This window comes from Lissotriton helveticus, chromosome 2_1 (genome assembly GCF_964261635.1).
Source record: "Lissotriton helveticus chromosome 2_1, aLisHel1.1, whole genome shotgun sequence".
NCBI lineage: Eukaryota > Metazoa > Chordata > Amphibia > Caudata > Salamandridae > Lissotriton > Lissotriton helveticus.
Genome location: NC_136059.1, coordinates 1119700977 through 1119728868, shown reverse-complemented (window position 1 = coordinate 1119728868; position 27892 = coordinate 1119700977).

The following is a 27892-nucleotide window of genomic DNA, read 5'->3' as shown; positions in this document are numbered from 1 at the left end:
CCCGCTCAATTGGTGTGGCCTTCTCGTCAGCCTCACCATTAAGAGCACCCCACCATCATCTACACAGAGTTTCTCTCCCACCCTGCGAAAAGGTCCCGGGCCAAACCTAAGGTGGCGTTCCGCGCAAGCAACTGCGGACGGTTCGGTGCGGGAGGTCCCCGCCCACACCTCCCCCGCATGGGACCATGCAGGGCCAAATCAGCCTCCATGTTGTACCAAATGGAGTGGGCCCGCAATACATTCAGCAGAGTGCGCAGTGGCCTGGAAGGCATGTGACTAGCCTTGAGAAGTGGAAGCAGTTTCCTTCTGGAAGATGGTGGGCCACTCCTGGGCAGTGGTCTGGTGACTTTGGGTCCCTCTTAAGATAGACTCCAGAACCGGCCCTGGTGGGGGAACAATATTACAGAGACTTGTGACTTCATGCGGTGGGGTCCCTGCCAAGAGGGGGCTACGACCCTGTCCTGATGCCCTATTCCTGGGGTCTGACATCCATGGTGCGGATTAAGGCCCCCATACTGGGCAATCGAAATAAATTGACAAGTACACAGCCTCACTGGGGACTGCAGAGGAGGCGGGAGGAGTCACTGGAGAACCGGCGGAGCTTGGCGACACAGACCAGGCACCGGAGCCTTCTCTTAGAGACATTATGAAAGCCATAGGGGACCTCAGGAGCACGCTTGAATCCAAGCTAGTTACAGCGACTGAGGAGGTGATTATTTTTAAAGTTGGCTGGTAGTAAAGTGTTTGGTTCTGAGGAAAGTAAGGGAATTATTTTATTTTCGAGGTGATTGTCAATTACGAAGTGGCAATAGAAATTGTGAAAGATAATAGCGAGCAATTGGTTTTGGAAGATATGAAGTATTTTGACAGAATTGGAAAAGCATCACACTAAGTGCTCTGTTTATTGTCCCCAGAGTAATGACTTGGTAGAAAGGTGGTACTCTGTGCCGACGGAAGGTATACAGTTGGCCTTGTGTGAAGGAGTGAGTTGGAAGGTAGTTGGTAAGAGCCTATCAAATTGGATCTGATAATAAATCTGGAAAAACATCTTAAGAGTTGAATAGAGGATGTAAGTTTTGTTCAAAGTACATGCAAGGTTGAATGTTGGAATAAGGTGACAGATTAAATAATTTTGGAAGCATGAGAGTACAGTATGAACTTTTCATGAATGGGATTGAGAGAACGTGGTTGGGTGAGAAAAGGATTGTTGCAGTTCTCAGATCGCTTAAGGTTGTGCATACCAGAATGAGTGCTTTTGGGTTAACAGATGGAAAATTATTTTAAAAAAAGTAGAGGGTGGTACGCATGCCTGATATTTTACTTGAAGCAATGGTTAAGGAATCAAGAATGGTTGACAATACCTTTACTGCTGACTAGATACGCAGCTGCTGTCTATTTGCGCATGTTTACACACTATGCCGATAACCACTGTTATTGTTTTGCAATTAGAAAAAATGTCAATAAACATATTTAAAAAAAAAAGAATGGTTGACAATAAACATTTCTTCAATGTGTGGAAGAGAAAACCACACAGAAAAAGTCCATGGTGGATGCAAGATTAGGAAATTAATCAATGGTGATGAGTAGATCTGTGATGAAATTCATCAGTAGAAGTGTGATGTTCACTGTTCTTATCTCTTGTAAATATGTACATACATGCTGTATTTTATCTCTTGTAAATATGTACATACATGTTGTATTTTAGTGTTTTTACTTTCTTGTAAACATGCATTTACACCTGCTATCATTCAAGTTAAACATTCGACTGTTTTAGAATGTTGGGTCAATTGTGACTCAATCTGTGGAATTGTGGACTGGAGGGGTTCTAGGGAGCTGGGTTCTAGTGAGGTCAGTTGGCCTGTGGTCAGCTGGTCCCGCTCCTGCTGCTGTCCTACTGAATTAAATTAATTGAAAGAAGCTGACCAAGCGTCTTGTGTTGTCACACAGACCCCGCCTCCCACACTTTCCTCTGTGTATTCTGCGGACTCAAAAGCAGTATACTTTGCCAGGAAAAGAAATCAATTATACTTATCTTGCATTTAGACTTAAGTTTGTTGTTTACTTTTAAGAAAGCAAACAAACAAAAAATATGCCCCTTTCTACTCTTTGGAGAAACAGGGCTCTGAGATAATGTAAATGTTCATGAAGCTGTGTCAATAAAACACCGATTGCAAGAAATTTCCATGACCTATATCTGCCTTGCTTGCATCTTATTCGTGTGATTCCACTAATTTCCCTTGAGTATTGCAATTGTGTGTGTTTTAAAAAAAAAAAGAATTGCAGCCAAGGAAACCAGCTTCTATCAGTCTTGTCTTAGTAATTTTCTTTAGAGCCCAGAAAATGTCCAGGCTCCAAAATTGAGTCAGTATCAATATTAAATAGTTTGATTGTACCAACACCAAGCAGGTTTTGCCAGCACAGCCTCCATCACGATAGCCTATATTTGCCCCAGATGTCTCTTTGCAAATGGTTTAGCCCCCAACAATCGAATATATGTTAAAGCTAATATTCAGTCATTTACAGTAAGGTTTTATTTTCATTGGAGCTACTCAGACAATTTAATGGCAGTGCTGTATGTGTAACTTGAAGGCCAGTGGTGTTGAGCCTGAGCAGGGTCAGTTTGGTCAGAAGAAGAGTCTGGAGTTGTTTTCGCACAATGCTAAATCTAAACATATGGTGAGTAAAATAAGTGATAATAAAGCATTTAGGATCCCGGTTTACTGGGCTTCAATAACAGCCCAATGACCACCAAATTCAGCTGAACAAAAGAAATGGTCCTCTCACGATAAGCGACCAAATGAGTAAGGCAGTTGAACACCAGGGGAAAATGTTGTGAGCACATGTTAGCCTAAAGGGTGTTCATGTCTACATTTCTCAATGCCAAGAGCAGGCCCTGCGACTTAGTTGTTAATGGCTCTGAAGCCACACTCGTGACTTCCCCCACCCTCCCTGGTAGACAAAGATCTATCATAGGGGATTATGGTAACTATAAATGCCAGGAAAACAATTGATGCCCCAGCCACCTTAGCCAACAGTTCTCGTGTGACAAAAACATAATGAATGATGGAAGAGTATTTGCCCCTCTCAAGGTGTATTTGTCTGAGTAATTAGGGTCATAGACCTTATTTACATTAACCAAGTCAAATATCTTAATCAGATGGAGCAGTGCAAAACCTTTCCGATCTGTTTGCAGGGGATTGTGCTGTGGACTGATGTTAACACCTGAGAGTAATGGTTATCTTTTAACTGTGTCAACCATAGTTTGCCATTAAAATCCCCACCTAAAATGATATCATATCGTTTGTGCAAGGGCGTGGCTTGAGCACCGTCGATTATCCTGGAAAGCGGGACTCCCTGGGCGGTGTTCTGGTCCCGAGAGAGCACCCCTGAACCGTGAGGGGCCCTAGCAGCTTTCTGGTGTGTCCGGACGGCCCCGACGGTGGCTGGAGAGACGGTAGGCGGGACTCACCTGGCGGACCCGGCCATCTTGCTGCGGCCTACGGCGGACCCCTCATCCCCGGCCTCGAGTTACGCCACGGCCAGTGAGGCAGGACAGCGTCCGGGATACTGAGAGGTGCCGCGCTGGGACAGGAGGCGGAAGTCACCCGCTTGTCAGAGGTTTGCCAGCGGGGACGGCCCGGGGGACTCTACGGCGACAGCAAGAGAGGGGGGAAGAGAAGACAATCGTTGCGACTCCATGCGGAGGGCCTCGTCATCCTTGCCCTGAAGTGCGGCGGACCCCGGCCCACTGCTCAGTAATAGCGTTGTGGCACTCGGGGGAGGGGAGCGAATTGCCAACGACCCGGACAGCACAGAATTGAGGCAGGGGCGCTGTCCACGCGGGGGCGGGGCCCTGGTGGAGAGAGCGGTGCAGTGAGGCCGGCGGCCCTCTGGGGGGAGACCACTGGACGGCCGCGGGACGGCAGGAAGCGCAACGCCCTTTAGGAGGCGCCAAACCAGTGGGCGACCGACCCGGCGGTGGGAGCTGATGCCACCGCATGACGGGTGGAGTTCTGGCGCTAACTGCCCTGGCTGAAAGGCGAAGCGGTGTGCCACGGGCGACTGAACTCGACCTGGGGAGGCGATTGGCTGCAGCACGAAGGGGCATGGTGGATTACCAGTAAAGGTATCTGACTGGAGGGCATATCTTGGAGGAGCCAACCTGGTCGCTGGACTACACACGCCCTAGCCTCTGCCAACTAGCAAGAAGAGGGGATTGAAAGCCTTAATAGACCTACGCCAATTACCGTGACCTCCGGCTGAAGGCTGGGGATGAGGAACTGGTGCCCGGTTGTGCCACGGAGGTGAGAGAGGCCCTGGGGATCGGGATTACCCTGCACGAGCGGCGGGGATACGGGGCAGAATGCTGGCTCGCCCTACCAGCACGGGGAAAATGCGCCCATTGTACGCCTGCGGCGGGCCTGGTTGGAAGGTGGTGCGGCCGGCGGGAGGTGGTCCCTCCGGGCCAGTGAGCAACTGTGGAAATTGAAGCACTGCCTTTGAGGGGAGAGCTGGTTCCCGGGACATCCTGAACAGGAGGCTGGTGAGACCTCATTCCTGATTGACTGACCAGGCAGACGCAGCGGGGGTGCAAGGAGCGAAGCCCTTACACCAGCGGAGGGCACCTGGAGGAGCTGGGCCTCTGCGGTCAGTGCCTGACGACGGGGCCTGGAGCGGAAGCATGGGGAAACCGCGCAAGGCGCCGGCCGACCGACCAAGCTGAAGAATTGCCAGAGACCCAGGAGCAGGGCTTAGCCGGGGGCCCGAGCACAGGGCTGCAACAGCAGCAGATGGATCAGATCCTCAAGGCCATAACGGACACGAGGGACGCGCTGCGTCAAGACATCGCGCAGGTGTCAACAGGCCTGGGATTATTGAGGGCGGACCACGACAAGCTCACTGATCGTGTCAAGAACACAGAGCTGGTACTTGAAAAGCTGGAGCCGGCCCAAAAGGCGACAGATACTACGATGGATGACCTACTGCGTAGAGTGCACCAACTGGAGAGGAGGGCAGAGGACGCGGAAGGGCGCAACAACATTCGGGTGGTATGATTGCCGGAAAAAGTCGAGGGGAGTGACATGGTCTCCTATCTGGAAAAGTGGCTGCTGGATGTGGTGGTCCCTGAGGTCTCGACACACTTTTACACACTGGAGAGAGCTCACCGAGTGCCGGCCAAGCCTCCGGCGCCGGGCCGCCCTCCCCGACCCGTGGTAGCGCGCCTGCTGCATTTTAGAGACCGGGATATCATTCTGCGACAGGCCAGGGTGTCTGGCCCGTATAAGGTGGACAACGCTTCAGTCACTCTTTTCCCCGACTATTCTCAGGAGGTTCAACGGAGTCGATTTTCCTTCTTAGCGGTCAAGAGGGCCCTTCGCGATGAGGGAGTGCAGTACTCCCTACTGTTTCCGGCACGTCTGAAAGTGATGGTGGACGGGACAGCGACCTTCTGTGACACACCGGAAGATGCCTGGCAATGGCTAGAACGATACCGGGCGGGCGCGGACGGCGCCACCAACTGGGATAAGACAGCTGAGGCGCAACCGAAACCACGCAGGAGTAGGCGCAACCGGAAATGTACATTGAACAAACGATCTCCGTCTGCGTCACAGACAGAGCAGGAGAGACAGGCCACCCTGCAAGCTGTGTCTGTTATTTCTGGAGTGGCGGCGGAGGCTCCACTGGTGGACTCAGGCTCCTGACAGGGGTCGGATGAGGCAGGATCCGGGGGCTCTGATGGGGGCTCTGAAGGGGACCCAGGAGACTTGCCTCAGGTTACTCCACAGACAGCTGATGGCTTGCTGGATAAATGAACCTCCTTGATGCTGCATGATGTACAGTAAGGGGGCTTGTTTGGTCTATGACATTGGGCCAGTGGTAGACAGTGGGGGAACATTTATTGGGCAGGTGGGAGGAGCGCTTTCTCCTGTGACGAGGGGGGACCGCCGGGGAGGGAGGGCGCTGGGGGAGAGGGGGTGCGCATGGGATGGGACGCTGCCGAGGTGACGAGGTTAACATATACGAGATCGGACTGACACTTTGAGGTGGGCTGATTGCTGTCCGGCTCGACTGGTGAAGGGTCACCCCCTCTACCTCAATTAACTTGTGAGTCTCTGGTTGTTACCAGAGTTTCCCCGTTAGCGGGGTTTGGATGGGTAACATCTGTTTGGCACCTGTTCTGGGGGAGGGTGGGCTGAGGGCTTGTTGGGGTTGTTTCAAGTTGAGGGGGTTTGTCAGTGTGCCCGTTAGGCTGTGCGGGGCTGGGTCCAGCCGTGTACTTCCATATGGCGACCAGACCTGAATTAAAATGTATTACATGGAATGTGCGAGGACTCAACTCAATGAGGAAGCGATATAAAGTGCATGCATATTTGGTCCGCAGGGGGGTCCAGGTGGCTTTCTTACAGGAAACACACATTACTCAGGTAGAAGGGCAGGCGCTGCAGCGGAGATGGAGGGGGCAACTCCTTTATACCGCTTATTCTGCTTATGCCAGGGGGACCTTGATCTGGGTGCGCGCTGGGGTTCCCTTTCAGCCCATGACTACGGTGATAGTCTCGGAAGGAAGGTTTGTGGCTGTGTTAGGACGACTGTACGGCCGAGATGTTACGCTTTGCCGTGTTTATGTTCCGAATTCCGATCAGGCCGCGTTCTTCTCGAGACTCTCAGGGAGGTTGGCGTCCTTATTGGTGGGCACAGTGTTCATGGGGGGACTTCAATTCGGTGGTGGACATGGAGTTAGACCGTTCTCATCCTCCGCTGGTGCAATCAGTGGTGCACAGAGTAGCTAAGGCGCGACGGGATTGGTAGGAGGAATGGGGCCTCATAGACGCCTGGCGGACACACCATCCCGCAGATAGGGATTATTCGTTCTATTCCGCACCCCACGACCTTCATGTGCGCCTCGACACTGTTCTTTGCACTCCTGGGGCCCAGGAACTTACATATCACAGCGAATACCTGGCAAGAACCATCTCGGATCATAACCCTTGCTTGATCACGGTCCTCTGGTTGCGACAGTGGCAGGCGGTCCTCACATGGCGACTGAACCCGATGGCACTGGAGGACCCGGTGTTTAGCGCGGAGATCAGGGAAGGCATCGAGCACTACTTTCGGGAGAACTCGGGGACGGCGACATCTAGGGCACATGAATGGGATGCCTTCAAGGCTGTGATAAGGGGCGTGTGTATCTCATCCATGGCGGGGGCACGTCGGACCTTGTTATACGATATAGAGCGGGAGGAGACCGGCCTGCGGCAGGCGGCGAGAGATAGCCATGTCGCTGCGGGCAGTCAGGAGGAGGTGCTGGCGGCAAGGGAGCGGGTGGCCACTCAGGTTGAGAGACTCCGCTGCTTCGATTACAGAGAATACATGGTTCGTGCGCATGCGGAGAGGGACAGGGTGGGAACGCTGCTGGCATGGCTGGCCAACCCAAACACCAGGGGCAACCCAATAGTATCACTAGCTACGCCCACGGGGGGTCTGGTCTACTCACAAAAAGAGATCAATGACCAATTCCTGGATTATTACACGACACTCTATCAGAGCAGGTTGAAGGTGCCACCAGATGGTCTAGATACTTTCCTGGAGGAGGCACAGTTACCGCGGTTAGAAACAGAACAGAGAGACGCGTTGGGTGCTGTTATTTCCCTGGGGGAGATTAGAGCGGCGATTAAGCACATGGCCAGGAAAAAGACACCGGGGGCGGACGGCTTACCTGTGGAATTTTAAGCAACATATATTGACCTTCTTGCACCACAGTTACACCTGGTGTACGGAGAGGCTTGGGAACTGGGTAGTTTGCCGCCATCAGCCAGAGAGGCGATTATAGTGCCGCTGCTGAAGAAGGGCGGGTTGCCCACTGCAAGGACAGCTTATCGCCCGCTCTCAATGCTCACGGTGGATTATAAGGTGCTAAGCAGAATCTTGGCCACGTGACTCTCGGATCACATGAGTACATTAGTACACCCAGATAAGTTGGGCTTTATCCCCGCGCGGAACACGGCGACGTGTATACGGCGGCTGGTGCGGATCATGGGGGTGGAAGGAGAAGGTCCATCGGGCGCGGCGGTGCAATCGGTAGATATCGAAAAGGCGTTCGATAGTGTGGAGTGGTCGCACCTGTTCCGTGTGCTTCGCAGTTTCGGACTGGGGGATAATTTCATCCGTTGGACGCAGCTGCTGTACAACTCCGCTACGGGCAGGGTTCGTACGGGCCGTTCTGTGTCGGCGGCGTGCCCGGTGGACTCGACAGGGCTGTTCCCTGTCTCCGCTCTTATTTGCACTGGCGATCGAACCACTAGTAGCATGGGCTCGGCAGGGACGACACTTTGAGGGGGTGCTGTTGCGTGGTGAAATGCATTATATCTCCTTATATGCCAATGACCTCTTGCTATACTTGGCTGACGTGGAGGATTCAGTGCGAGGGGCCCGAACCCTCCTTCAGGAGTTTGGCTGGCTATCAGGGCTGCAGGTTAACTGGACCAAGACCTGTCTATTCCCATTGGCTCCGGAGTGCCACCGGCCCTCGACACTGGAGGGCCTGCGCTGGGAATCGGAGTGTCTACCATATTTGGGTGTCCGCATCTATCATACCCACTCGGACCTTTACGAGGGAAACGTAGGTGGATCGTTGAGGGGAATCAGAGGCAGTATGGGGTTTTGGCGCACCCTCCCGCTGTCGGTAGCTGGACGAATAGCGTTGCTAAAGATGGTGGTTCTCCCGCGGTTGCTATATTTCTTTCGCACATTACCGATGTGGATCCCGACTTCCTTTTTCAGGACGCTACGATCGATGGTGATAGGGTTCATCTGGGGCTCTGGCAGAAGGCGAGTGGCATTGAACACCCTGTTACGAACTCTGGAGGAAGGGGGGCTGGCGGTGCCAGATTTCGAATGGTACTATCTGGCGGCACAGCTGCAGTAGCTTACACAGGCGGTGGCACGTGAGTTTAGAGGCCCTGATGGGCCACAGGGTAGAGTTATTCCGCGCCACGTCTTGTCCTTTATAGTGCTCCAGCAGAAACTCAGGCTGGATCAACTCACTCTCGAAGAGCGTACTATCCGACAATGCTGTCTGCGTAGCCAGAAACGGACGGGAATCTCCGTCCCGTACGCACCGGAGATCCCTCTGGGCATGTGTACCGCCATTCCGCATGGCGGGGATTGGTCGGCGCTAGTGGGCTGGTAAGAGTGTGGAGTCCACGTGATAGGGGACTTATATAGGGATGGTGCCTTGTTGCCATTCCAAGAGCTGCAGAGTGCCTTTGATTTGCCAAGGGGAGACTTTTTGCTGCATGCCGCCCTAGTGTCGGGGATCCAGAAACAGTGTTAAATGGGCCTGGTGGAACCCCCCCACGTCGTTGGGCTGTCAATATGTCACGATGGCTGCTGGCACCTTCAAGGCTATCACCTGCTTATACAGGAGATTGGCCCTGGAGGGTCCACCACCCCTGGATAGGTTAAAGGGGCACTGGGAGGAGGACCTCGGCCAGTCGATACCTGAGACGACCTGGCCGCAGCTAGTGTGGAGGGCCTGGAAGGGCACGCGCAATGTCCGGTTTCAATTGGTTCAATATTTCACGCTACACAGGGCTTATCTGACGCCGGTCAAAATTCAACAAGTTTTTGGGTGTACTCACTCAATGTGTCCCCGATGTAATACGGAGGGTGCTGATTTTGGTCATATGTTTTGGTCTTGCGCGGGGCTGGGTACATATTGGACCGATGTCGTGGCATGTCTGAACAGGGTAACAGAGCGTCAGATTGAAGTAGGAATGGGGACTTGCCTTTTACTTTGGTTCCCACACACACCCACCACAAAAATCACAAGTACATTTTTAGATCTGGGGTTGATTATGGCCAAAAGGGAGCTCACCATGCACTGGAAGTCAAGAGTGGGACCTAGCTTCCTGAGATGGCGAGGGAGTTTCCAACAATGGGTGAGTAGCGAAGGGACGCTCAGACTACAATTAGCCAGATGCACCTTCAATGACAAGGCGCTAGACGCGGCCAGGGCGTGAGGCGCGTTGGTAGTAGAACTTCAGTCTGCAGCAGAGGCAGATGAAGGGGATGGGGGGGATGCGCCAGCGAGTCAGGGACTAGCGACTGGGGTGGGGGATACCGGGGAACGCACTGGAGATGGAGCCAACTAGAACCTCACCCCAAGTGACGGTTACTGCTTTTTATGCTGAGAGGAGAGGCGAACCTGGCATGGAGGCATGGAGCACGCCTGTACATTTAGTTGGGGCCGCTGGATTCCCAATTTGGAGGTGGTCGCACATACCCTCAAAAGGGAGTTGGGTACCGGAGCGCAAGGGGTTTATGCCATTTCAATGGGGGAACAGAGGAGGGCACACTGACAAGGGGGGTGGGGGTAGAGGGGGAGGCGGGAGGGAGAGTCAGGTAGAGATACGGGATTTTGAGTACCGTTGATTTGCATTCTGAAGATAGGCCTATTACAGTGATGGTCCAAATTGAACTGTATGAGTGTAAGATGACTGAAGAAAAGTTAATAAAAATCTGTTTGCGCAAATAAGCAAGTTTGTCTTCCAGGTCCAAAATAAAATCAAATATCATATACAAAATTGATAGGATTTTCATGTTCAAAGAAACCATTAAAAAAATTCAGAACAATCTTTTTATCATTAGGCCAAATGAAAAAGAGTGCTTGAAATAAAATGCAAGCAGACGGGATGACACTAATTTTACAATCCAGGGTACTGTGGTCCAAGCCATTAGCCCAGCCCTAGCTCTGCCTGAGGATGATAGAACTGCGGGAACAGAGATGGGGCAATACCCATCAAGGCAAAGATTGTCAATCACCCAAGTCTTCTGGAAAAATATAATATCATTGCTGTAAATAAAAGTGGCCAGCCCCTCACAATCCATGTTGCTGGCTAACCCAGCAATGTTCCAGAAAAGAACCTTAATGACTTGTGCTTGTATAACTGGCATCACAGGATTGCCCTTGTTCCTTGGCAGAGGGGATTTTGGGGAGTTATTCACAGATGGGCCCCCATTAACAGGCATGTTCTAATAAGGACTCTTTTCTCCTGGATTCTTCACCAGGCCAGTTCTTAGTCACACTAAGGGAAGTCAGTCAATCATTATCTGACAAATCACCTAGCAGAGAGCAACGATTCTGCACCGTTATACTAAATAAGGATGGCTGCACATACTTGGGAAGGGGAGCTCTCTCCCTCCAGGAGGGGTTCATGGCCAGATCCCTGAAAGTAACAATAATGCAATACCTGTCAAATTCTTTGTGCATCTTCCTTACCAATCCCACTTTCCTTGCAATGTGAATCTCCGGGGAAACGTTGCCTCTGGAGCTAACATTCCTATGGACCCAATGTGCAGTCTTATTAATTAATTCTACCACAGATTCCTTGGCATCAGTGTGCAACCCTGGGACATTAGCCAGGATAATAACTTATGGGCAGGCTGCGGGTGGCAAATCACAATGGGGAACATTTTTATAGGTGGAAGCCTCCTTGATGGAAGGGTGCCAGGAAATACTAAGGTGGTTTGAACCTCCTACGTGTAGGCCTCTTGATGCAGGTACAGGTGCAGGAGATGGAGGTGATGGTGCAGGAGCAGTTGTGCGGTGAATGACCACAGCAGGTGAAGCAATAACCCCTCAGATGGAGGCACCTAAGTAGGTTGATTGGCATCTAGGTGAGGGATAAATAGCTTGGCTTCAATGGCCCCCAGGTGGCTGTAAATGGGTTCAAGCTTACATAGAAGAGAGCCCTTGAGGTTGCAATAGAGGGCGGATAGTTCCCCCAGAAGAGTGTCCTTTTCGGCTGGCCCCTTGACAATCTTTGAGGTAAGATTAGAAACACAGGGCATTTTTTAGTTTGGACCCAGCAGATGCTTTCTTCCTTTTTCCTGACATGTCTCTAGTTGCTGTATCACTAATTTGGATTTTAGCTACACTTCCTTGCACTTGTACTAACAGGGAGGCATCAACAGTCACTGCCTCAGGACTTGACAACATGGCAGAGACACTTATTACACCACGGGCACACTTGTTTTGGGCACCCTCTGGGGCTGGACCTGGGCTGGTAGCAACACCGGGAGGAGAAGAGAGAGACATGCAGCATTTCTCCAGCTCAATCTCGTTCGAGCTGAGCACTACTGCTCACTTTGAAAACCCATCCACGGTAGTTCCTGCAGCTGCGGGGCAGGGGGGGGGGGGGTGATGAGCTTGCACTTTCCAATGTTACACAAATATCACCGAAGGATAGGAGACCATCAATATGGAGCAAGGAACGACTTCACTTAAGGCGTTTTTTTTTAAAGAAAGCCCTCACTCACCACCTAGTGATGACATGCTTCATCATCGGGCCCCACAGAGGGAATCAAGCATCCCCTCTGTGTGCTGCAACGCCAGAACTACTGCGGAGCGGGTAGTGGGTAAGGACAGTGATGTGCAAAGAATATTAAGTGAGTGATGTGAGGTTTAAAATCAGTCTGTAGTGTATCAAAACAATTTTATTAGGATCACTAAGGACTTATCAATAAAATGATGTGTCGGAAATGCGTCCACAATTATTCAAGTGGTAGTTTCCTTAAGTCAGTCGACATGTTTCAGCCACGAAACGGTGTGAAAGTGAAAATAATTAATGAAAAAGTGCTCTGCTGGACCCCAGAGGGTCGTCTTAGGTATACTGAGGGTGCCGAGCGTTGAGGGCGGTGTGCCGATTACGCCTCCACCCCCCTCCTGTGACCCATGGTGTGCATTTATCACACTATCAAAGTGCAGAAACCGTAAAATCGGAAGCCTCCTAAACCAGGAGTTATTAGAAAGACAGTTTTTCTTTCTAATTTTTTGCACTTTTTCATTAATTATTTTCACTTTCACGTCCCTAGGTTAGGGTGGACCTTAGCGAGTCCATGCCGCCAGGGTTTATTCACACAAAGTCCTGAAGAATGCCAGGTAAATTCACACCGTTTCGTGGCTGAAACATGTCGACTGACTTAAGGAAACTACCACTTGAATAATTGTGGACGCATTTCCGACACATCATTTTATTGATAAGTCCTTAGTGATCCTAATAAAATTGTTTTGATACACTACAGACTGATTTTAAACCTCACATCACTCACTTAATATTCTTTGCACATCACTGTCCTTACCCACTACCCGCTCCGCAGTAGTTCTGGCGTTGCAGCACACAGAGGGGATGCTTGATTCCCTCTGTGGGGCCCGATGATGAAGCATGTCATCACTAGGTGGTGAGTGAGGGCTTTCTTTAAAAAAAAACGCCTTAAGTGAAGTCGTTCCTTGCTCCATATTGATGGTCTCCTATCCTTCCTTGGAATACTCTTGTTTTGTTTATGAGATTGACACTGGGGTGCGAGAGTATCCCACTACCCTGTCTCTCTTTTTGTTGTGATACACAAATATCACCACCAGAAAGGCAAAGAGTAATAATAAGGCAACAATACCTGAAAAGGGGCAGGAGAAAGAGATATGGCCCTGCCCAGCCTTGCCCAGGCGCAGACGGGCCCGCTCTTGGACCGGTCTTTGTCCAGGCATGACCCGTGAGTGTTCCACACCACGGTGGCTTTAGAGCGCTTTTTTGCACATTTTCCATGTTGTGCCCCCCTCCTAAGCAAGAAGAATCCTGGGGTGAAGTACCACCCTAGGAACAGCCACAGTAAGGAGTGTGGTGAAGTGTGGCAAACTCAGCACTCAGCTAACACATCCCTCAGGTAATCCCTATCATTACTCTTCATTCTAGTCTATAGACAATTTCAGAAACACATTCACACTGTCACCATGGAGCACACATTTCTCGCACCCAATTCTTTGAGTTTGCCATTCCTTCAAGAATTGATTTTACCGCCTTCAGATCAAGATTCTTAGCTAGAAATTTCTCTTGTACCCTATGACTTGTAGTATACATCACCAGTGAATCCCTTATTAACAAATCAGTAAGATTTACAAAATCACATGTGGATGCCAGTGTTTTAAGACATGACACATAATATCCTACACTTTCCCTCGATCCTTGAATTCTTGCAAAACAATTGTGGTATTCGAGAACGTTTGCGTGAATATCAAAATGCCTTTAGCATTACCTATAAGAAGTTCATCAAGGCATTATAAATGTTCCTCTACTTTACAGCAGGTTTGTGGAGAAGAAAACCTTGTTTTCTGGCTGAGGATAGTTTCTCACCCACAACAGCAATAATGGATCTCCCTTTTCTTTAAGGAAGGCAGGTGGCTGTGATATGCGTGTTACAACCATTCTTCTAATTTCAGAAAATAATTGAGGATATTAAGAAGTCGCTGACAGTGCTGAGGAGTAATGCAGCTAGTGAGACATTTAAAAGTTATACGCCAAATGACAAATAGAATAATTACTGGAATTACATTTGAACAAACATAACATTGTTGGGTTGAGTAATGTGCTATTTGGTACGCGATAGACACAAGACATTGTATTGCATGTCTCACGTTGTGGTAGAGTGGTTTTTTTCAACTAAGTCTTAAAGTAAAATTTTTAGTTTATCTCTGTAGGTGAGAGGAACATATCTCACTCTATGCCGAACTGGCACTGCATTATTGTTCAATTTAATGACATGTTTAAAGCCTTGGTATTCAACAAGTTTCCCACTGAAAACATCAGGAAATGTTAACTTTAATTGATATAACATACTGTTATGGTCGCTTTCATCAGCATTAACAGAATCAATAGCATAAATAGGTGAATCAGCTCTAGGATCAAGTCTAGCTGTTCTTGGTTGGGCCATCCCAAAAGAGATTGTCCTGATTTAGCTACGTAGATTTTTCCTAAGATTGAACTGCTTGCAAACATTATGTTGCCCTAAAAGAAACCAACTAAGTCAATGTTGTGCCCTGTGTAACCACCAGGTGTATTATCAGGTTTGGATAATTCCTGTTCAGGCCAATTACTTTTGACTACATCAAGACCAATTATAGTATAGCATGCACATGAGTCAAACAAAACCTTCACTTTGATATTATCAATCGTTATGTCACAGGATGGAAACTTACTTACACCTTCACTGCTGCAAATATTAATAACAGTGTTGATATAATTTTTGGATGACCATTCATAATCCTCACAATCTTGAACAACATTTACTTTCTTATTAACAGTTTTGTAAAATTTACTAAAATTACCTTTCCTGTTGCACTTAGAACATATTTTATGAACAACTGGACACATTCTGAAATTTGCCAAATGACTTTGACTTCCACATCTAAAACAGGTCCATTGATTGTTCTTCTTATCTTTTTTTGTATTTCTATATTTCCAGTAATTTTTATTAGGATTTTCATTCTTTTGTGTGGATTTTTTTTTTGTTTATCTCCTTCTTTTGGAACACTAAGTACGTCTCCTTTGTTATTTTCTCTTATTTATTTTACAAATTTCTCTGAGTGTTCAATAGATCTTGCAATTTATATACCCACATTTAGGAACATGTCTGCTGTGGTCCATAGTCTCTCTTGTACTTTTTTGTTATTAGTTCTCATCAATATTTGATCTTTAAGTACTTGTTCATATGTAATATGTTCAAAATCACAAGTAACAGCAAGTGATCTGAGAGCTGACACAAAATCCTCAATGGATTCATCTGCATGTTGTTTACGGGAGTAAAACACAAACCTTTCCAGGACAATATTCTTTTTTTTCCAAACCTTATTTTCATTTGTTCAGTAGCATAGTCATATACAATTTTATCACCAGGGTTAATTAACGCAGTTAAAGTGTTGAATTTCTTTAGAACAATTCCACCAAGTCAGTGTTTCAGTAATGAAAGTTCCTCTCAGGTTCGCATTCTCCTCCTTCTAAAACTTCAACATAAGCCAAAAAAACTGGCTCCCAAACTTCCCAATCCATAGGAGGTTCACCATTATTTGCTAAGAAAGATGGTGGTGTAGCAATTCCACTCATTTTTAAAAAAAATGTAATAATTGTGTAACTGAAATAATTTCTTCTCAATAAAACTTTAAAAACACACGATGTGCATGTTACCAAACTTTAGTTGTAATAAGTTGTACTCTTTTCACTTTTCCTTTGCTTGTTTAAACTTGAATCAATAAATTGTCATACAATATAATGTAGCAGTGTGAATAATTATGAATTGACCTTTCCGTGAAGCGTCTTTCTGCTTTTCCTCGACTCTTAAAGATGAAGATACAGCGAGATGAATCCAATCTAAAATGGCGAATTATGGCGTGACCTTTGCGCGATGATGCGTTAGGAAAACTATTACATCATACGTTTATTTTCCCCACTTCAAGTGCGCTGTCGTCAGTCTTACTCCGCCGCCAAGAATTAATTCACGTAGAATGCCGGGCATGGAATACTGCCGCTGTTCAAAGAATTACAACAGCGTGCAGTTACACCAACTTTCACCGGACATTGGTAAGACTTCCAAAACAATATTCAATAGATATTGTAAGTCAATCAATGAACAGCAGAAAACTGTTACCATTCACAAAGAGGTAGTCAGTACATTTCGTTCTGCAAATTCAATTTTTTTTTTAAAGAAAAAAAATAAGGCTTGCATACCTCAAACTATAATGCAATTCAACAGTACCCCAAAAGCTGTGTTATTCCTCCTCGGATGCTTAGAAGAAAATGTCCTACTATTCAAATTTCTCTCCAAGACGAAGGCTTCCTCCGCTTCCTTTTTTGTTTTTTAAATAAATTTATATTCCAGATCCTTGAATTAGTTTTATGATGAAGTCTTTAGTTTTAGTAATCCGTTCCCTGTTGTCATCAGTGTGAGAAAAGACACGGAGGCAAGTAGATAGTTCAGGGGGGTTTAATTGGCATTCACGTCTTGTCAGATCCACAGTTCCAGTCATAATAATACATTCTCCTTCCTGTAGCCTCCAACCACCGTTTTCTCTTCCAAAGATGCTAGCATCCGAACACTGTGCACAGAACACTCTACGACAACACGAGACATGCAATGCAGATGAATCCATTGAGGATTTTGTGTCAGCTCTCAAATCACTTGCTGTCACTTGTGATTTTGAACATATTACATATGAACAAGTACTTAGAGATCAAATATTGATGAGTTACTTAAAAGTTCAAGATGAGTTAGCAGTTGAGAATGGATTACTTATGAGGAGAGATAAATTCATTCCTCCTCATTCATTGAGGAATATCATCATTGGAATTTCACATGGAGACGTATAAGGGAATCTTTTTGGTGGGCAGGAATTGATGTAAGTGTGGAACATTTTGTATGAATTTGTACAAAGTGTGCCATCAGTGATAAATCTGCTGTAGCCTTACGTTCTGAACCCTGTCCAGTGGAATATCCATCTAGTCCATGGCGAAAACTTGGTCTTGACATTATTGGACCTTTTGGTGTTCTATCGGAACAGGAGAAATTTGGAATTGTTTTAATCGACTATTTTTCAAAATGGCCGGAAGTTAAAATGGTAAAAGATGTCACGTCCAAGAATGTAATAGAGTTTTTAGATTATGTATTTTGCAAAGAAGGGATTCCAGAAGAGACATTTTGAAATTGGAAGGTGCTACTAAAATACCCTGGGTGAGGTATGTTTTTAACTTTTTGAAAGATATTGGGAGAGAGGAATATTTCTCGAACCCCTTGGATATTTCAGAAATCTCACGAAAAGATTTGAAAAAGGAGTGTTTAGCCCTCTCAGAATCTCACCGGGTTGCTGTGGAGGTCTTAAAACCTTCTGTCCAGCAGCACCAATTGGTTTTAGCAACTTTTAAGATTCAGCCCTATTTAATCTATGTAATTAACAACTATGAGCGTTTCTTACTTTCACGCTTTAGATTTAATATCTTCCACAGATTGGTCAGTTTTGCTACGATTAATAACTGGACGTACGATCTACCATGTTGTCCCTGTGATAATGTCCCCCCCCCCCCAGAGTACCATTCATGTATTTTTATTTTGTAAACTGTATCATGAAATGAGGAAAAATGTCCTATTGCCATTCTTAAGAGTATTAGGACTTCGTCATTGCCGTGCGGCGATGATTAGTATGCAAGCGTTAGATACTCATGTATCTGTAGCAACAACAGCTTTGTACCTAAGGAATGTGATGCTCACCAGGAAACGTATGACTATATAACTGCACTTTAAACATGTATTTATAATTGTAATTGCACTCCAAAAATGTAACTGTCTTGCTTATGAACCCAATGAATTATTGTATTTTTATATTCTCTTTTTAAATTGTAAATCTGTAATTTTTTTATTTGTACTTTTATGATTGCACACAACAATCGAATAAAGATATTTTGAATTGAATTGAGGTAGTTACCGATAATGGACCACATTGAATGTTTTTTTAAGAAATGTGGGATTGTGCTGCATAAATAAATTGCTGGTTTCCACCCAGAGGCAAATGGTCAAGTTGAGCGATTTAACCGGGTGGTAAAGGAAGCTATTTAACTTTCTGTAAGGGGTGGTTTGAATTGGCGTAATGCATTACAGTCCATATTGCTGTCATATGGAACTTCACCTAATTCTGTTACTCTAATTAGTCCGTTTGAGCTTTTAAGAGGTCGCAAACCAAGTACTAAACTCACTCCATCGTGGTTGAAAAAGAATCTTAATGATAGCAGCCATTTTTCTAATGTTGATTATAATTTAGTTCTTTGTAGAGTAAATGCATACAAAGAAGAAATGAAAAAAAAATGGAAAATAAACAAGGATCTATAAGTAAACAAGAAATTTCACTTGGAGATTTAGTTCGCATAAAAAAAGAGGGAGTTTTAAAAGGATCTCCGGTTTGGTCACAACCTAAAAGAGTTGTGGAAGTTTTCAGACCTGCTGTCAGGGTAGAAGGAGATAAGTGTATGGAATTTGAATAGGGTCTCTATATTTAAAGGAAAGAGATTTTCTGAGAGTAACCATGACAGCAATGTATTTTTGGATATCAAATCACAAAATGATGACTGTAATGCACCTAATGTTTCTGGTGATTTGTCTACAAGAGGTGTTAGAGCTCATCGCTTACCTGTAAGGTACAAAGACTATGTTATGAATTAATATTTGAAGAGAAAATATGTCAGAAATTAGTTAATTATTTAAATTTGTTATCTATTCAAACTATATATGTATGGTTGTTGTATTTTTTTGTTTTGTTTAATTTATAAAGGGGGAAGGTGTGTTGGTTTGAGTAATGTGCTATTTGGTATGCGATAGACACAAGACATTCTATTGCACGTCTCGCATTGTGGTAGAGTGTTCTGTGCACAGTGTTCGAATGCTAGCATCTTTCGAAGAGAGATGGGGGTTGCAGGCTACAGGAAGGAGAATGTATTATTATGACTGGAACTGTGGATCTGACAAGACGTGAATGCTGATTAAACCCCTAGGAACTATCTACTTGCCTCCGTGTCTTTTCTCACAAACACCATGAATGGAAGTAGCATGAAAGGTGTATCAGAACAGTTGTGGTTAATCCATGAAGCATTTCAGTGTTTTTCATGACAAGGATTAAATAATTACTGGAAAAGTAATCTCTACTGCCTTAATTTTGATTGCTCATCCTCACTGCAACCACAATCTCTCACAAAACAAAATACAGTACCTTATAAAAGGTGGTAATTTTAAGTACCATGAAAGTATCTTACACTTCCTTGGTATAGTAGATTTCTGCCAAGAATATGTAAAAAAAACATTTTCTTCAGGAACAGGCCAAAATTGTGTGAAATGTGGGGCAAGTTGCACAGCCTCAATCCAACATGGCCACCAGAAAGCATTAGCATGTCCACAATGCTGAAGAAAGAGGTGATCAAAGCAAAGATAGCACAAGCAGCAAGCAGTCCTCTCAGTTCCTGGCCCGCACCAGTGTTCCACTCTGTAAGTGTACCGAGGCCACTTTAAGAAGAGGCCTTCCAGTGATTTCTACCTACAGGCAAAATTAGTAAGCTCACTTTATCAGAACATCCAGTTGTTAACGTTCCAGCTGGTGACATCACACCCTCGTGCAGGGAATAGATAGCACGAGGCAGAAGAATGTGAAGGGGAGGGGGGGAAGGAGAATAGGGAAAGAAGGAACACAACACATCTCCTCCCTTTCAGACCCTAAGGAGGAAACCCAAACTTTAGAAGTACAATATAATGCCCAGGTCCCCTAGTCGCAAACGAAGTCTTTGTATTTGCTTGGTTTAACCACACTACGACCAAACCTGCTAGTGCTGGCCTCTTCTTCCATAGTGTCTCTTACTGCCATACGTTCAGGTTCAGACGAAGGGCTACCCCCTAAACTTGAAGAGCTACCTGTCTCTCTGGCGATGAGATCTCCCTTCTGTTTCGTGAGTTCACAAGCACCCTGATCTTCCACGGATGTGGCAAGGCTACCAGCCTCCTGTGATACTTCTGAGGCATCGCTGCTGAGATCTCTGTATTCACCAATAGACTCAATAAGTTCACGGTCCTGACCATCACTAGTTTCAATATTGCCAACATACGCATCTGTTCTATTTCGTCCTTCTCTGATTCATATGCTTCTTGGCGCAACCATCCATACTTGTCCCGTGCTGCCTCATCTTCCCCTTCGTCCATGGAATTTGCTTCAATGGTGTCTTGTTCGATGGCTTCCGATTTTGAACAAACTGAGATAGCAGAGGCATGCCACACCTTTCCATCGCTGAGGAGTGCTGAGTTACAAAATACTTTTTCCACAATTAACTGTGCTGTAAATCTATTCTGTCCCTTGACAATGTGTCCACTCCTTTTTATCCTGACTCTATCTCCTTCTTTGATGTTGATTTCTTTGCAGTTGTGTTTACTGTCAAATTTCTCTTTGCACATGGCTTGTGCCTCTTGGATTCTTTTTCTGATCGTTTCCACCGACCATTCACTTTTTCTAGCTGTTTTGAGCCATCCAATATTGTCCTTGGCAATTGGTGTCCTGCCTCTCATGATCTCGAAAAAGCTTACAAAAGTTTTCTCTCCTGGTGTTATTCTATACCCCCAAATCATTTTGTTTACTTCCTTTCTCCAACACTTACCATTGTTGTTAGCTAATTGAATGGTCCCTTTTATTACTCTATTAAACCTTTCCAGAGCCCCATTTCCAGCCGGGTGGTAAACCAAAGTAGTTTTGTGGGTAATACAATTTCTGTTAATGAATTTCTTAAAAATGTCCGACGTGAATTGACTGCCATTATCACTTACAACTGGTTTAGGTATACCTTCTCTAGTGAATACACCATCCATGAAAGTAATAAGGTCAGTCGCATCCACTTTCTTGCGAACCAATATTTCTGGTCACTTTGAGAAGTGATCTATTAAGACCAGTATGTACACTTGCTCTTCCTGCCATTTTATGGGTCCCATTATATCAATTCCTACTCTCTCCCATGGCATGTTGGGGCATTTCAACGGTTGCAGTGGGGGTCTGAGAGTTGTTTGAGTCTTACCTGAATTCTCCCATTGTATGCAGTTCCTTACTGCTCTTTCTACTTCAATATCACAACCTGGCCACCAATACCAATTTTGTATTTTCTGTTTAGTTTTGTTACTGTTTAAGTGTCCCTCATGGCAAATGTTGACTATCCTTTGTCTCAAGGTAACTAGTGGTATCACCTTTCCCTGTCTTAAGTTGAGGTTGTCCTCCACAGACAATTCACTCTTTAGTTCCCAGAACGGTCTTAACTCATTTTTCAGACATTTCTTCCTAGGCCATACTTCTACTATGAGTCTTCTAACTTCTTGTAACATTTCATCTTTAAGATACTCTTTTTTCCAAATCTTCTTTCTGTATGCTAAGGAATTCCTCGCTGATACTTGCTACGCAGAGTTTTTCTTCCTTTTCCACTTTCTCTCCTTGTTGTAATGGTAGTTTGCTAAGAAAATCTGCAACCACATTTATTACACCTGGCAAGTATTGTACCTCATAGTTGTAATCTAAAAGTCTTACAGGTAAGCGTGCCAACCTAGGTGATGCGTTGTACAATCCTTTCACTGTAAGTACTTTGGTCAGAGGTTTGTGATCACACCGCAAAATGATCCGTTTGCCCCAAATGTACTGGCGAAAATGCTCTAGTCCCCACACGCATGCTAAGGCTTCCCTCTCAATAACTGAGTATCTTTCCTCAGTACCAGTTAAAGAGCGAGATGCAAACGCGATGGTGACTTCTTTACCATCACTTTCAATTTGTGTGAGGACTGCTCCAATGGCCTTTCCGCTTGCATCAGTAGTGACTACACATTCCAGGTTGGTATCAATCCCTTGCAGTGGTGGAGCATCGCAAATTTCTTTTTTGAGTCTCTTAAAACTTTCTTCACAATCTTGTGGCCATTCAAATTTGCATTTATTTTTCAATAGTAACCTTATGTTGTACGTTTTGGTTGAAAAGTTCCTAAAAAATTTTGAGTAGTGCTCCACGAGTCCTAGAAATGCTCTAAGTTCCTCCTTGTTTTGTGGAACTGGAGCATCCTTAATTGCTTTGATCAGTTCTTTTTTTGGTTGTATGTCTTCATGTGTTAGTTCATGTCCGAGGTAGGTGACAGTCTTATTACTGAACCTGCATTTCTTGTACTCAGCTGTCATTCCACATTTTCCAAACATTTTAAGCACCTGCATTAGTTTGTCGTCATGGTCCATCTGATCTTTTCCCATCACAAGAATGTCATCCTGAAAGATGAGTATCTTTTTGACCCCTTTAAAAATTTGGAATAACGCCGCTGCTGACGCTAGACCAAAAGGTACTCTCTTGAATCTGAAACACCCAAATGGTTAAATAAAGGTGGTGAGGTGTTTGCTTTCAGGATGCAAGGGTACCTGGTGGTAAGCTGCAGCTAGGTCAATGGTCAAGAATACTATCATGTATTTTGTGAGGGATAGCATCTCATTGATTTTGGGAAGTGGGTATTGGTCTATTATGATATTTTTATTAAGGTCGCGCAAGTCCATGCATAACCTCAATTTTCCATTAGGTTTTCTTGAGACCACAATTGGTGCGACCCATTCAGACGATTCCTTTGGTTCTATTATGTCTGCATCAAGTAGTTTGTCAATCTCTGTTTGTACCTCCTCTCTGAGTGTTAACGGAATGTGTCTTACTTTGTGTAAGCAGGGAACAGCGTCATCTTTAAGTTTGATTTTATGTTGAAAGCCTTTCAACTTTCCTATTTTGCCATTAAATACCTTTGGGAACTTCTCACTCCAGTTGCTATATTGCATCCCTTCCTGTTGCATAACTAGTACAGGTTCTGAGCTGTTGGGGTTAAGAGTAATGCCTAGCTTACCTTGGTCCTTCCATCCAAGCACAGGAGGGCCCGTGGCAGCGACATACAATTTACTACAAGTTTCTCTTTCTTTAAATGTACAAGTTAGTTCCCTGAAACCCACAAGTTCAATAGGTTCGCCTGTGAATGTTTTCAGTGTGATATCTGGTTTTTCCATTCGCTTCCCCAACTTTTGTTGGAATTTATCTCTCCACAGCTCACGGTTGATTATGGTGCATGGAGAACCAGAGTCTGCCACTATCTCAATATTCACCCCTCCTATTTCCACTATGCACATCGGTTTCTTTTTTTTGTCTTTCTCGTTTCCCTCACAACTTGTATCATCGGTAACATTCAGCACACACAAGTTGTAGTCTGAATCATCAGATGATTTTTGCTCTTCCTCTTCCTCATCCTCTACATATTTTACCTTTGCTCTAACTTTCCTTTTGCAAGCTTTTTGAAAGTGCCCTATAAGTTCACACTGTGTGCATTTTTTATTTCTTGCCAGGCATTTCCAGTCGTTTGCCAAATGTTTATTGCTATCACAGCGGTAACACTTTAATAGTTCATATGTTTTCACTTTTCCTTTGAACCACTGCTCTTCCTTCTCTTTTTTCTTGTAAGCCATACCCTTATTCTTGGTTCCACTTATTTTCGCTTCTACACTTTCTCCCTCAGTTTTACTTTTATTCTTACTGATTACCTCCTTTGCACATCGGCCTGTCAGTTCCGCCTTTTTAAAAATATCAATAACTTGTTGAAGGGGTTTCTCTCCCTTTGCCCAAAGGGAGTCCTATATGTTTTGATTGGCAGCACACATTACTATCTGGTCCCTAATGAAATCATCATGCATGTTTTCAAATTTGCATGCTAGCACAAGGTTCTTTAAAGCTGACACATAATCTTCTATGCTTTCCTCCTAACCTTGTTTCCTTCTATTTTTTTCTTTTAAATATTTTTATTAGCACTGCAACATGACATCGGCATTTACAATAATTGTTTCGCAGTATACATATCACATTGCAATCCGCACGTAAATAGGTCTGTACAATATATATGTCATTGCAGTTTTTATTTTACATAACTCCCTTATAACTCAAGATCCCCCCTCCCTCAACTTCCCTAGCACTTTTCAAATTGACCATGTGTGATACGTTGTACCTTGTTCGCGTTACTCAGTTCGGTGACACTCATTATACTTCCTACCACCTTTACTCCCAGTCCAGTATTAACTGTCTCTATATTATCGGCTTCTGCACCCTTCCATGTGCGTCCAATACAGGTTTGTGCGGGTGGAATGGTGATGGGGAAAGCCACTGGGGGGGGAGAGGGAGAGAAGGGACAGGGTGGTGGGGGGGAGGGGAAAGAGAGGGGGGAGGGGAGGAGGGGAAAGAGAGGGGAGGGGGAGGGGAGAGGAGGGGGGAGAAAGTGGGGGGAGGGGGGGAAAGAAGGGGGAGTGAGGTACACCCAGAATTATCCTTTGACACAGTAAGGCCCTAGTCTCAACAATAGTCATCTAACCCAATTCAGGTTCAGCACCTATTTCAAAGCCTAACAGTATGGCATTCCATTCCATGGAGATATGGGTTTCGCGGAGACCCCTGCGTTCCTCCCTCTGCAATTCTGCTCCCTCCGCCTTTCCCCTTCGTAATACCTCCCTATGCCAATCTTCAGGGTGCGGTGGTCTAGTTGATTTCCATTTCATCGTAAGGGTCCTTTTAGCCAAGAGAAAGGCCATATCTAAAAAGCACGTAGTGGCGCTTTTCTTTTTTTCAGTGGGGCCCAGTCCTAGTACGCTATATGCCATAGAGGAGTAGGGCCAGGCAGGTGCGATCGTTGTCAAAATCTTGTGTACCGTTCCCCAGTAATAACCTAGTTTGGGGCAGTCCCATAGCATGTGTAGGTGGCCAGCGTCTTCGGCCCTGCATCGGGGGCAAGTGTCTGCCGTTTCGGGGAACATGGCATGTAGCCGGTGGGGGGTTAGATATGCTCTATGTACAATCATTGATTGGATAAATTTAAATTTGGGATTCCGTGACACCTTTTTAGGAAACTTCAGGACCTTCTACCATTCCTTGTCTCTAAGTGCCCGGCCTATGTCTCTCTCCCCGCGTTCGCGGGTGGGTTGTAGTGATATTGCCCTGCCAGTTCTAATGCCACTCGTTAGCCATTTTGTTAAGTGACTGCTTGACCCCATTAAATATTGCATTGTAAGTAGGGAGTTCATGGGCGGCTCTGTGCCGGCTGGCGCCCAAGTCGTAGTGATATAGTGAGTGACCCGTGCATGTAATAAGAATAACGTTCCGGGGGTCTGATGAGTACGTGCGAAGTCCGCATGCGTCATGAGGGTTCCATCTACGAAGAAGTCCCCTAGTTGCAGAATGCCTGCATCATGTCATTTTCTGAGTTCGCGTTCTGACAGTGTACCCGTCCCAAGGGGGAGTCCCAGTAAAGGTATAGTGGGTGCATAAGTGGTCGCCGCATTCGTGTATTTGACAGCTTTCTTCCAGCATCTGATTGCAAGTCTAAGTAAGTGTGGCGCCGAGCTGGGAACTTTAACCTTTGGCAATAATAGTCTGTGTATAATACCGCTATCCCTATTGGTCTCAGACATATCCAGCCCGTGGAGGTTACGGCCCGCCAGCCAGTAGGCCAGCCACTGAAGTTGGCATGCGTACCCATACGCAGTCATATCCGGGACCCCCATACCGCCCTGGGCGGTCGGCAGCTGTAGCTTGGCGAGGCTGATACGTCGACTTCCCGACCCACATATTAGTTCCGTTAATAATGTGTTCAATGCTTTGAAAATGCGCTTTGGGACTAGGAGCGGCAGGTTCGTAAAGAAATATACCATTCGGGGCAGCACCACCATCTTTGAGATTGCCACCCTCCCTGCTATAGACAGTGGCAACGTATTCCAGAACTGCACTTGCGTCCTAAGGGTATTGAGCGCCTTTCCCAGATTACCGTCCAGGAGGTCCTGGGCATCCCGATATATTTGTATCCCCAAATATTTAAATGTTATGGGTGACATCTGGAACCCATACGGGGGGAACTGTAGTTGAGTGTCCCTCAAAGTGGTACTGAAACAGTATCCGTACGATTTAGTTTCATTGATTGTAAGGCCCGATATTGCTCGGAAATCATTAAATATCTCCGGCAGAGGGTCAAGACAGCCCGACATATCCTTTAAATATAGTATTATGTCGTCTGCGTAGGCCGATACTATGTGCGACACTGAATTTCTTGTTATCCCTCTCAGTACGACGAGAGTCCGGAGCTTATGTAGTAGAGGTTCTAAAGCTAATATGAACAGCAGGGGCGATAGTGGACAGCCTTGGCGTGTGCCTTTAGCTATCTTGAATTGTCCGGAGACACATTTGTTAGTGCGAAAACGTTGGATGTAGATATAATAAGTTTACCCATGCTATATATGCGGGCGGTATTCCAAATTTATTCAAGGCTGCGAACATATAATCCCATCTCAGGGAATCAAAAGCCTGCTTTAGATCTAGAGATATACATCCCTCCGCACTGTTCTTCGCTTCCTCATGCAGCATTATCTGACTTAATCTCCTCAGATTCAGCGCCGTACTCCGTCCTGAGTGTATAAGCATTGGTGTATATTGGGCTACTCGTGCCGCTAGTATCTTGCTAAGGATTTTGTAGTCCGTGTTCAGTAGTGACAACGGTCTGTAATTCGCCATTTGTAGTCCGTCCCTACCAGGTTTTAAAAGGGAAATTATCAGTGCATGTAGTGTTGTGGCTGGTAAAGTACTGGACTCCATCGATTCCCGATATAGGATGTGTAATTGCGGGGCAAGTATGTCAATATATGCCACATAGAACTCGGCTGGTAAGCCATCAGTCCCAGGGGTTTTGTTCCATGGCAGTACTCTAATTGCCTGCCTAATTTCAGTGGTCGTGATGGGTCGCGCCAGGTCATTTCGTTGCACTGTCGTTAGCTGTGGGATAGGTAGGTCAGCCATAAAGGACTCAAAGTCCGTGTCCGACAGCGGCGTGTGTGGTCCATATAGTGCAGTGTAATAGTCTTGGAATGTGGTGTTTATGTCTAGTTGTGTCCGAACCGTCGTCCCATGCCGATCATTCACCTCTACTATAGGGGTGCCCATAGGTGCGTTGCGCACTAAACATGCTAGCAAAGGTCCCAACCTATCAGCCTGAGTGTGTTGCCTGCTCGTATATTCTCTATAGTCGATTACCCTCAGTTCCTCTAGCAATTCTGTGTGTTGGATATGGGCCTCTTGAAGTTGTGTGAGGTGGTCATTCGTACCCGCTGCCTCACTTTCCAGCATCGCTAGTCTGCCCTCCACCTCCTTAAGCCCTTCCACCACTGATTGTTTGATGCCCACCTTTGTACCCATCGCCACTCCGCGTATGGTCACCTTAAAAGCATCCCACTCTATTTGCCTGGAGCTAGCCGTGTTCGCGTTTTCAGTAAAAAACGTTGTGATGGCGTCCGACAGGGTGGACCTGAAAACTGAATTCTCTAACCACCCCGGCGGCAGGCGCCATGTCGGTATCGGAGTCTGAATCCTTCCGCATTGCATTGTTAGTTCTACCGGGTTATGGTCAGATAGCGTCTTCCCCATGTGAGTGGCAGATTCAATTGACCCCAACAGAGTATTAGAGCAGAAGATGC